The sequence below is a fragment of the Oryctolagus cuniculus genome, chromosome 12 (genome assembly GCF_964237555.1).
Source record: "Oryctolagus cuniculus chromosome 12, mOryCun1.1, whole genome shotgun sequence".
In the NCBI taxonomy this organism is placed as follows: domain Eukaryota; kingdom Metazoa; phylum Chordata; class Mammalia; order Lagomorpha; family Leporidae; genus Oryctolagus; species Oryctolagus cuniculus.
In genome coordinates, this window is record NC_091443.1 from 59,412,681 (window position 1) to 59,425,620 (window position 12,940).

A 12,940-nucleotide genomic window follows, 5' to 3' on the forward strand; every position below is an offset into this window, starting at 1 on the left:
GTGGCAGAGCCAGGCCATTGATTACAGAGCTCATGTGCTTGCACCACCTGCATGCTTCCTTCTTGCCCCAGCCATTATTTTTTTTTTAATTTTATTTAAGGAATACAGACTTAATGCATTTAATACATACAAATTTGGGAACATGGTGATTCTTCCCCTCTACCTCCCTCCCACCCTTCTTCCTCCTTCCTCTCCCTTTCCCATTCTTATTTTTTACAACGGTCAGTTTTCAGTTAATCTTACAAGAATAACCCTACACTAAGTAGAGTTCACTGAATAGTATGAAGAAACAAGAAAAAAAAGAACAGAAACAAACAAGAAAAGCATTGTTCCTCGAAAGTCAAGACAAGAGCTGTTCAAAATCATCACCTCTCAAGCAATCAGTTTTGCTCCTATAGATGTCTCTTTTTAATGTTAATTATTCACATGAGTTTCTCCCCTCTATCCTAAAAATCTTCAGATTTAGGAAAGTTCTTAGATCCCTCTCTGCTGCACCAAAAAATACCAATAAACATCTGTGATGGTTTAACTACCTAAGTAATATCTGGCAAATTTTTAGATGTGTATCAGAAAACAGTGAGACCAGAGTCTTTGGTCTTTGAGTCTTTGAGAACTGAATGCTCAGAGGGAGATTCAATTTAATTTAATTCATCTCGATTTATCTTTATTTTCATTTTTCCTTGACAAATTCATCTGGGATAAAATACTTCGTGGGGTCTCTTGAATACTCAAGTCTTCCTTCACATTGCCTTCCTCACGAGGGCCAAATGAGATGAGGTATGGGAATTCACCCAGGGAAGTATAACACTTGAGATAATTGTGCTACTCCCTCAGTTTATCCTGCTTCAACAGGAGAGCCATGGGTACTGTTCAGTGTTCTTCCTAAAAAAATAAGTTATTTTCTTCAGTGTTTGATTGCTCAATTCCTCAATTTTGTATATGTTTTCTGGTCTCCTATTTTATTCCTACTATAATTAGGGTGAGTACTATGAAAAATGAGTGGATCCAGGAATCCCAGTTTTCCAGAATACTCACGTTCCCATCTCTCTGCAGCACAGTTCTGCCATGATCCTGGCGGAAGTCACACCTGTTCCCATATTCTTTGTTCTTGAGGGCTTCTTCCCTGTTTGACTCACTGATTCTGTTTAACTTTTCCATACTCAACTTATTGGCATTATTTTGACCCAGCTCCCTAGATGATTTTCACTACTGTAAAAACCTGGCTGACTTACAGGTGGTTCTCATTGAAACCCATTTAAGAATATCAACAGTGGTTTAGAAAGAGTGACTCTGTTCACCCAAACAGCTTGTGACAGTCCATGCACAGATTTTTATCTCCTTACATAAAACTCCATCAATGTTGCAGGCTCAGACACAGAACTTTAAAACCATATGTTTCTGATATTTGGGATTTTTTCCCCTGAGGCTTTGTGAATAGAAGAGAGACATCACATCCTCCTCTTTCTCTCACTGGCAAAAAGTTCATTCACACAACCTGAAGTCATTTGAGAATGAGTCTCCATGACATCTTATTTTTCAAATATTGTTATCCATTCTGTCTAAAAACTATCAAGGCTGTAATTCATGCTCACATTGGAGGAACACGCAAGGAATCACTCTTGTCCAAGAACATTCAATATTTTACATGTGTCCATTTTTAATGACATTTCAGCTGCCACTTTTACAAAACATTTATAATGTGACCTCTGTGCAGTGTTTTCACTGGTGATAAAAAAATTTAAGGAAGAGCTGTTATTTTTTTGGCCCACTGTGCTACCAATAAGGGCATTTCAGTCGTATGAAACTAACTCAGATTTGCAGGACTGTTTTATCCTCTATATTTTGTGATCCATATACATAACAGCATCATAGCAGCTGCCCTTTATTAGTTTCTGCATGCAGCTAATTAGCTAAACTGCACTGTACACATACTAAGTGCCTCTGCTAAGCAGTTTCCACATATGATTTCATTTCGTATCAAAGGATACTATTAGTAAACTCATTTAACAGCTGAAGGAATCAAGGCCTGAAGAGATTTAGTCAATCTTCCTGGGCACCCAGCTAGTAACTGTGCAGCTGGGATTTTTTTTGTTTTTATTAGTAGTAATGGATAATACTAGCACATTTTCATGGGATGATTTTTCAAAACACGTGTGCATTTTAAACAGTTCACATTGGGCAGTTAGTATTTCCATTTCTTTATCTTTTCATTCTGTTTGGAGGCTACCAGTTCCTCTCTTCCAGTTCTCCACCCAGTGTACATTGCATTACCGTGAACTATAGTGACCCCACTATGCTGTGGAATGTAAGGAGCTGGGACTTGAGCTCAGGCATGTCTGAGTCCACGACCCAAGATTTTAACCACAGGAACCCATGAAGGTGTTGACTAATTTGCAATACATGTGATGGGCACTCCGTCCTAATCAGGGTTTACAGTATGTTGCTGACTGTTGTGTGTGTTTGTGTGTGTATGTGCATGCACAATCGGCATAATAGTCACACTAACCTCACGGGCCATTTAGCAACTGTTATATGTGACTTTCTTGCTCCTCAGGTCTTCCAATGAAATTGGAAAGGTTCTGAGATCCGTGACATCCTCCTCCATATGAAAGGCATTGAAAGGATTTTTCCAGAATCTATTCTCCAGAGCCAATAGTTCAGTCTATCCATTGCCTTCTTTTAAATTATTTTAGCCAGTATCCTGTGGCTATGCAGTAAAAACTGCCCAGGTTTTAGTATCCTTAAAAATAAATTTCCATGTCAATTCTTTACCCTCTCTTTCCCCTGCCCCACATAAAAAAACCTCCCAAATTCCTAATTCTCTTGACCAGAGGAATAGGGAATTGCATAACAATTTGCAATATATCTTTGAAACTGCCCTTTTAGGGATCTCTGACATTATGTGGAGTGACTATGTAAGAGTAAAGTGGAGTCTCTGAAAGTGTTCTCTGCTATAGAGTGACAGGTAATTTAAGATTTTAAAAAACTTTTGCCCTAGATAATACTTGAAAATCCAGTCTCATATAAAGACATGCTTTCTCCCTCTTAAATCTGTTCTGGGGCCTCACTGCCTTGTTTCCCAGCCTACATATGCTATCATATATAATGTCTGTGGAAACATATTGATTTAAAGATCAAGTCAGCAGTGGAATTGGGTTCTTTGCAAGTTACCTGGGTTTAACTACTGAAAACCTCTGTAATTGCCTCTGAGACTTGAGTCACTGGAACTTTAATTCACATGTGCTCTCACATAGAGGAACTTAAGTGCTCACTCCAGGCTCCCGCCCCTCCTAAGTACCTCTACACAGGAATGACAAACCAAGCAAACAGCCTTTTTGTGAGCATTAGAGGCAACTCCAGTAAAATCTTAGCCACAGAATAACATTCTGGAAATTATCCACCTGTGAGACTGGTTGTTTGCCAAAGCCGTCTTGGGAATCATACCTCCTATGACAGTCATGAATTTTAACAAGTACCCATTGACTGCTGACCTGTTGGTTTTGAGAAGGTGAATGAGAAAACAGTAGGATGGTGGCTCAAAGTTAAATGTATTTCAAGGGAAACTTCAAGGAGAGGTCAGTGAAATCGGAAGGCGGAGCAATGGCCTCTCCAGGAAGCGCTTTCACTTTCCCAGTGGGACTTAAGAGTCTCCTTGCCTTCCTAGGAAAGCTATGCAGGGTGCATTCCCTTGAACTGAAAGGGCACTTCTCCACAAAGGGCCAAGGCATTGTCATGTTTACAGAGATAATTTCTTCACTCATTTTCCAGATGGATATAGTGAGGCACTGAAAAACTAGGTGTCAAACAATGCTAGAGTACTTTACTGGACCTTCAGTTGAGCTCTTTCTCATTGATTGTACTTTGCATATGGATGCCCAAGAACGTGCATACGATTTTAACATTATTCAAAGCCATGTGGTAATGAGTTTTTTAATGCTTTCATATGTATGTATATGTTTCCTGTCTAGACAGTTAAGTGAGTTATCTCTGTCAGTTCATCAGCAAGAAACCATATTGAAAATATAATTTCCTTTTCCTACTCTTTGCATTGAAAGCTAAAAGTCTTTTGTATACAAAGGAAAAAGAAATGCCAGTCACTCCAAAGCACGTCACATTTCTGTATTTGTTTCATAAGTTAAACCCCAAACTATAATATTTCTAGTTTGTTACTTGGGTCAGACTTCTTACTGTGGCTTACTAGAATAATCAAGATATTCACTAAGTCTAGCAATAATACTGATAAAATATTTAAGAAGCCCAAATGTTAGGGGTGGTAATATGCATTGAAGTAGGCAACATATTATTTCTCAAAGTATTTATCTGTCTCCCCAGCAGATACATGTAAAACAAGATAGGTCCTTCTGGCTGGTGAATTAACTAGTTAACACTTACAAAGGAAAGTTTTAAGAAAAGGTAATACGATATTCTATACAGTTTGGTCAAATGAACAGATCTGAAAAAATACAGAGATTTGGGGTGGCTCCTTCCAACTTACCCACAAACATTTTGGCCTCAGAAGTTTCCTGGTAGAAAAGCAAAGCTCAGAACACCTCCCAAACTGTCAAGAATATTAAATGAAATTCCAAAGGGGTGGAGCCAATTTTTACAACTTCTCCAGCTTGCTAAAAAAAGCACAGCATGCAAACAAACAAGCAAACCCTTCAGAATTGCTGTTTTCCATAAATACAAAAATCTTGTAATTATCTCAAGAACTATGCATTATTTATTTAGTCCCATGCCTTAATGAAAGAAGACTAAACAGCTATCATATTAAAATGGGAAGATGAGGGATAGGGGGAAGCAGGGAGGAGCATTCTTTTCTTAATGAATGTGGCCTTATGTTTCTTCCAATTTTTCTATCAGCAATTTTATGCTCTGCAGGTAGTAAACAAAAATGGCAACAGCCAAACATGCATTTTGCATCATAACAAACCCGCTGGATCTGCAAACCGTTGTTTAAGGTGCTCCTTTCTGTTGGGAAAAACAATAGCATTTATTAGCAACGTTTCACTCCACTCACATGATTTGTGTGTTCTTCACTCTCAAAGTGTCAGCTGTCAAATGAAATGATGAGGACTGACAGTTCAGAATTTTAAAAGTTCAGCTCCTTTCAAATGCACTAAATGAACAAGAGCTGCCTAATTTGGGCTGAAGAAAAACCAACAAAAATCCCCTGTACGTATGCAAGGTTTTATTCTACTTTTGCATGCTTAGTATGCACAGCGAATGTTAAATACTTTTCAGCTGGATACACTGTTAATTCTACGAGTGAGAAAGATTTCATTAGGTGAGCTTCAGGCAAGAGTGGGCTACAAATGGAATTCCCTTTTATTTTCTGAAATTCATAGTATATGACCCATATCCAATGATAAATGGTCTATAAACTCTCTTGCTGTATTTAATTGCATAAACTTCCATTACATTCTACTATTAACATGGGAACACTTTGACATAAGACATCAGAATGCAGGGAAAAAAATGAGTAAAAAAAAAAAAAAAACCCAAAACATTCCTCAACAACATCAAAATAATTATAGTATCCCTCAAAATAACATTCACCATGCAAGTCCCAAGCACACAATTTTAAATATTTTTCAACCAATTAGTTACTTTTCATTTCAGTAACACGAAAATCTATTAATCACTATTTAATTATCTGGAGCCCTTGCCCGCCTAATTAGTGCTTTCCGTATTGCATCTTCAACTAAACTGGGGACCCTATCAATTCATTTATCTGATAAGTATTTGGTGCACTGGTGAGTTAATTAATGAAAAGAGAAAAAAAGTCTCAGTTAAATGATTCATTCAAAAACCAAAAAGCTTATTAAATACGTTGAACATTAAACAAGCAGGCTGATTTTATTGGGTTTTCAATGTCCTAAAAAGCATTATATAAATGCAAAATCTCATGTGATGTCTCTTGGTAAATATTCATTGAAAAGGGAATCAGAAGAAGCAGTGACCAGTTGCGTAACAATCCCTCTTAAGTACAACGCCTAAGGCAGTCTTATAGACCAAAATGGGGGCAATGCTTAGACATCACATTTCATATGGAATTTTGTGTCATTAGTCAGGAACACTGAACATGATTGTAAATGAAATTACATTGTTATATCCTAGGTAATGCAAAGCAAAATAGTCTACACTATCACTAGTTAGAATACTGAAGAAAACAAAAACAGCAGTTTCCCGAATCCAACCCATCCCTCCAGCACCTCTCCATTTTTCTCTGCTTTACGAAGCCCCTGTATGTTTTGTCCTCCAGCATCTGGTTTACATAATGACATTCCAGGAAAGCCTCTCCCAGGCATCCTCAGTGTAAGTTAGAGACCCCTCCTGCACGTCCTCGTCCTCACAGTACCTGAGCACAAACCTTTGTCCTTGCAATTATGATGGGGAGGCAGTGGACTTTACATTGGTAAAGAAGATGGCCTTGGCCTCAGAAAGATTGCAAGTCTAGCCTCAGCCACCAACTAGGTTGTCAGCACTAAATGAAATGATCTAAGTGAAGCATCTAGTACAGTGTAAATGTATTGTAACCATTTTTTAAAGTCATACTCTACTGTATTTGTCATTTTTTTTGTCTAAATCCTTAGCTCCTTTTGGGAAGAGATACATGATCTATTTTTGGCTCTCCAGAGAGCCTTACCAGTATTTGATAGCAAGCAATGATATGTTTGTGTAATAGATGGCTAGAACAAAGAATCTGCAGTCAAGAAATATAACAATTTTAAAGTAAAATAAGCAAATTGAGGCCAAATTACCCCATCCTTCTTATAAAAAGCAACGAAAATTCTGATGCATGAATCCATGCATGTTAAGTACTTACAATATGGTCCACCCTCAAAAATATTAGCTTTTTAGCTATTATTATTATTACCTACATAGTTTTCTCTGGATCGTTACTATATTGTCAAATAGACATGGGTACCTTATTCCCCATCTGAGTATTCATTTAGTGAGTTTCACCAGTTAAGATATTGCCTATAGGAAATCAGAAGTTGTCATAGCATGAAAATATTCACTACTGAACTGACCTATTGTAAAATTAGTTCCAACTTAAATTCTCCTCTATAATTAGCATAGCACCTATTTTTTAATTCACAGAATCATCAACATCTTGTTCAGTTATAATACTGCTGATGATCTGATGACTACAACTTCCTCTGCAAATAGAAAAATAAATTTAAAAAATTAAGCTAATTTTTTTAAATACTCAATTTCATAAGGTTGGTGAAAGTAAGGTTAGAGACCTGCCTAAGTCACAGGCGAAGACACTGTTTCTAAAAAGGCAGTAATAGGGAGCAGGAATGAAAAGATGGTGAAATTCAAACCAGAGCAATTTGAAAACAGTTAGGAAAGCTCATTGAAAACTAATAAAACTGGAATATTTGTCAAAATTCACCTTTTTTATAAGCATGCTCTTGAAGTTGCATACAAGATGAATAATTTCAAGCCCTAAAATCATGTTGGAAAGACTACTCAAAAATCTAAGATTTCATGAACTTAAGTTTTTTCAAAGGACTAGACAATAGTTTTTATTGCAACTTAAATTTTGAATTAAAATATCTCTTAGCCTTAATTTTTATTTCTAAATCAAGTCCTGAGCAAACCTTTTCTTTTCCCACAATTGTCTATGAAATTTTGGTTTCAATTTTATGTGGACTCTCTCTGAGTGGTCTCTTCTAGTAGCACCAGCACACAGCTGTGAGAGAGGATTGCGTTTGGATGTTGCCACCCCTAGCACATCTCCTGCCATGTCCCACCACCCTCTGAAGGCTCTCAAAGAAGCCTATGGTGTCAACATGGCAGTCTTCCCTTCACGTTCATCAACAACACTTTTTTCAAAGAGAAAAACAAGTGCAATGCTGCACAGAGATCTTAATGAAGACAAACTTCATCTGAAGATATGTCCTTTAGCATGACTTCTTTTTGGAAGTCCCTTTCTCCCAGAGGAGTAACACAATGGAAAGATACTAATTCTTCTGCACTAGGAAATGGCCATTTAACCCTTAGGGTTTCCATAACTAAATTATAGTCAGTGCCAGACATTGCAATGTCCAAAGAGTAAACAATGACCATGTATTGCTGCATGTATTATATACAATATTCCACAATGGTTTTTGTCCTCTCTTACCTTTTTTCCCCTCACATAACCATGGATTGGGTAATAAAAGAGAATTTATAAAATATTTTTTCACCTATATTTCTCTCTTTAATGTTGAAATCAGTAAAAGGAGAAACATATAATACCAACCTATTTATATTTTATTATGTAATACTTCTAAGAACATATTAAAGTTCAATATTCTTTGAAACTATTCTATGGTCTGTGAATATCTTTTATCCAAGGATATTTACTTTATATCATTGGTAATTGTATATTATAATCTTGTGTTTTTCAAATGTGACAAGGTAAGTAGCTTTGTTTCCATTTTAGTGATGCCTTTAACGAAAAATTCAAATACATTCATCAGAACACCAAAGGTAATTTTTTTTTCTTGATCTCCCTGTCATGTTAGTTCAACTCTAATTCAGGCAAATTCCTGACAGATATCAGAGTGCTATTTACTGATTATCTATTCTTCCCATTGGGATCATAAGATTTTAAGTGAAAAAAATCTAAAAGATTTATTGCTAATGGGATTCTACAAATGTTATCTTTGTTCCGAGCAAAAGTAATATATGATTCTGGCTTTGCAGAGCATCTTTCACATTCCTTTTTTTGAATATGTATAACTCATTTAGAGACCAGAAGAGATAGTAACTCATCATTTTTGCCACCTACCTTAAAATATCTGCATTTTGTCTGTTTGAAAATAATATAAAGTTGGGATTTAATTGATGTCATAACTTCAATTCATCACCACATTCATCGTAAACAAAGAGGTTCTGAATAATGAACAAAATGCTTATTGTTCACCAGAAGAAAGGTCATAGCGTGTTATATTTACATTTATGTTGCTTCTTATTACCAAGTCTGTATAAACCATCGCCCTTCATTATTTCTGAATGGGAGACTGATGATAAGTGCTATTTTCAAGAATTTTTAAATCCTTTTTATTTGTCTAGTTAATCTCTGTGCTGAAGCATTATAAGGCTAACTCTATGTTTTGCTTGTTAGTTTATTAGGGATTTGTAACTCCTAAAAATCAAGAATGAGTTCCTAAATGTAACATTTGCTTGGGTCGACAGCTTCAGGGAAGAGAGGTCAGCAGCCCTAGTGAAGGAAGAAGAAATCTGTCTGTGTGATCCTAATTTGCTTTGAATAATAGACACTGGGCTTAGAATCGGAATGATTTGTTGTGAGGTTAAACAGCAGGGAAGCTTATGGCTTATTATTTTTACTCCTGATACAACTAAAGCAATGGGTGAGTAATGAGAAGGCCATAGATAATCAAAATGATACTAGGCAGTGAATTGTGTGTGCCTGGGCGATAGTGCAGGTTTATCAGGCTGTGATAGCCAGTAAGCTAATACAAACTATAAATATTCAGATTAGTAAAATCTTTATTACATCTGCAAATAGCTACTGGCATGTTTTTCCTCTCCCACTTTATAGTTTTTAGAATTCAAGCTCTACCTTATATTCTAAAGAGATTTAAATTAAAAGAAAGTGTATCACATTGTGATAAGAAAATGGAAATGTCCCTAGGGAAAACTAACAGTCACACAATTAAAGCATTACCATTAATAACGGATTCTTTGTTGTTCTGGGACACCTAGGAGTTGATTCCTTACCTAGGACAAGTCTATCCAGCTTTCTGTGCCCCCTCTTCCCTCCCCACCCATTCCAATGAATTTAGCTTGTCCAAGCTTTCTCATTTGCTGTGCTCTGTCCCTTGTTTAAACTAAAGAGAATACAGGATCAGTCCTCTTTTTTCTCAACTCTAAAGTCTCTTCAGAATCCAATTCAATGAGATTGTATTTGTTACAATGAGTGCAGATTGTTCAATGGGGCAGATTTAAGAAATGCTGAAAAGAGTTCAGGGGTTCACAGGGTGGGGGCTAGCTGCATAGTTGAGGAGTGCAGTTTTACACATCACCCATGTTTGTTAAGGTCTAAAAGCACTGAAAAGGATTTGTTCTGTTTGTGTAAAGGGCCTCCGTGCTCTGGGTCTCTAAGATGTCACATGAGCTTTCCCTTGATCTTGGGCCTGACATGACCAAAATGCAGGGGAACTGACCCACACTGTTGCTCCAACACAGCGTCTAGGAATATGCTACCTAAACAGTCAGCTCTCTGCAGTTGGCACTTTCTTTATTTTATATATGTATTTGGAAAATTGTTTCTACATATAATGTTGCTTCAGACCACCATTTTATTGACTAAATATTTTCACTTATCAAATCAACTGTTATTAAAAGATCTGACATCTCCCAGGAGAAGGAAGATCTTAAACCACTTAATAAAACTTAAATTGCCAATTATTATAGTCACTGACAATATTAACAGCCTTGAAGAGCGTTCCAAACTATAGGGCTGTGTGTTATAGTTATGAACTGCCAGTCATAGACCTGGCTTCTATGGCTTGCCTCCATCATTGCCCTACATTCTGATTGGAAATTCATACAGTTCCACTGCACTACTTCCTAGGAGCATGACCAGAAAGCTTAAGATACTTCAACAATATCTTGGCAGTGTCTTCTCTGTTTTCTGCCTCACCTTACCTACCTCCTCCTCTTCTGTTTCAGTATCCTCCAAGGTTAGGGCAAAAGGGACAGCTAGAGGGGTATAGATGGAAAGGACAAAGGTTTTCTTGATCATTGACTGATGGCACATGGCCCTCTCTTTAGATTCTATCTCATGGTCCGCTTTGGAGACTCCTAGGATTCCCAGACTGGGGCCTGTGTTCTGCTCCTTCACTGCATAGGCACTACACATTCAGACTAATGAGTTTTAATTCTTCCTCAATCTTTAATTTAGTGCTTCACCTCTTGGGATACCTGCCCCTTGTGGGCAGCATTCAGAGTCCTTTCTAAATGTCTCTATTCATCAACACTTCAGATACCCAGGTGGCCCTTGGCAAAGCACAGTATCAATCCCTTCAAGTATGAAACTGTCCCACCACAGCACTCTCTTCAGGCTCTGCTCCAGTTTAGTGGCAGTCCTGGACCTGGAAATCGCAGAAGGCCATAAATATTCCGACTTGGGAACAATACTTGTGCATCAGTCTTCCCTTCCTGTGGACCCCTAAAATGTTGGAGGCATCTCACCTGTCTGGGTGAAGAGAAATCAGGAACGCAACAAGCTTTATTTTCAACAAAATGACAACTCCATTTAGAAACTAGGCAAGGGATCTAAACAGACAGTTCCCCAAGGAAGACATACAAATAACCAATACATTCATAAAACGTTGCTTAACAACATCAGCCATCCTGGAAATGCAAATCAAAGCCACAATGAGATCCCACCTTCCTCCCACGTACTTCCCACCTACTAGATTGGTTGTCATCAATAGGACAGACAATAGTAAGTATCAGCAAGGGTGTAGAAAATTGGAACCCCCATATACTGCTGGTGAGAGTGTAATGTGTCCTGCCACTTTGGAAAACAATCTGGAAGTTCCTCAAAAGTTTAAACACAGGAGTGGGCAATTAGTCTAGTGTTTAAGATGCTGGTTAAGATGTTCACATCCCATATTGCAGTACCTGGGTCTTGACTTCAGCTTACTGCTAATGCAGACCTTGGGAGGCACCAGTGATAACTTAAGTGGTTACATTCCTGCCACCCACATAGGAAGCCTGGATTGAGTTCTTAGCTTCCAACCTGGCCCAGCCCAGACCATTGTGGGCATTTGGAGAATAAACACAAAGTGGGGGAACATTCTGTCTCTTTCTGCCTCTTATTTTTCTCTTTCTCATTCATTCTCAAAGGGTAAAGCAGAGTCACCTTATGACCCAGCAATTCTACGCATGAATATATGCTCCAGAGAAATGAAAACATAGATGCACACAAAAACTTAGACACAAAGTTTCACAACAGTATTAGTGTTAGTCATAATAGCCAAAAGTGGAACCACCTCAAGTGTCCATCAACTAATGAATCACTAAGAAACATATGGTATATCCACATGATGGAACATTAGTCAACAATGAAAAGAAATACTCACGTGAAATGGAAAACACTATGCTTAGCAAAAGAAGCTATCCACAAAGGCCATATATTGTATGATTTCATCCACTTAAGTCATCTGCAACAGAAGCAGATAGTGGTTGAGTGGTTGCCTAGGATTGGGGTAAGGGAATGGAGATTGAGACATGATAGGTATGGGGGGTGAAGAATTTCTTATTTGGGATTATGAGAATGTTCTGAAATTCATTGTTGCAATGGTTAGCCAGCTCTGTGAATATGTTTAAAGCCACTGAATTATAAAATTTTTATGCATTAAGTGGATAGTACATGAATTATATCTCAATCATGCTGTTGGAAAACATATTCTCACTAACTTCCTTGAGAAAACTATAGGATTTTCTTCTGTATATTGGAACAAAAAAACTAGTTCTACCCCGAGGATTTTTCTTGCACATTTATTAGAATGTACAGCACCTATTTCTGATTTTCTCAGCTTTGGGGTCACAACCAAGAGTCCAAGACAGAAATAGAATCCCATTTAATAATCTGTTAAATTACTATGAGTCAAAAACATTACTCATAGCATTTCATTTGTCTTTTCTTCATGCTCCAATTTCAAGATAATAATTCAACTTCCAAACTTTGCAGAATGGTGAGTATATTTTATAGGCTGCATTACTCTCCCAAGTGATTTAGTCTCCCATAACTCTTCTGGTTATGTATTTCAATTAAAGGAATAAGTGCTAATCTTACAATAAACTCAATAAACTTTTGGTGACTTCCCAACTGACTATTCTAATAAGAATGTAGTTTATTATTTCATGAATGCCTACATACTAATTCTTCCAAGGTAAGTACTGTTAA

At 37.3% G+C, this 12,940-nt stretch overlaps 1 long non-coding RNA gene across 4 annotated transcripts in view; it reads right to left on the reverse strand.

The window, feature by feature from the left end:
* LOC108178272 (uncharacterized) overlaps positions 1–12,940 on the reverse strand; it is a 280,046-nt gene that overhangs the window by 125,697 nt on the left and 141,409 nt on the right. For 3 of the 4 annotated variants that reach the window (XR_011380476.1, XR_011380475.1, XR_011380474.1), the window contains one exon: positions 12,114–12,194. This is a non-coding gene — a long non-coding RNA (uncharacterized lncRNA). Of the gene's footprint in view, positions 1–9,834; positions 11,380–12,113; positions 12,195–12,940 lie in introns of those variants that run through there. The other variant, XR_011380477.1, reaches the window with a different exon arrangement.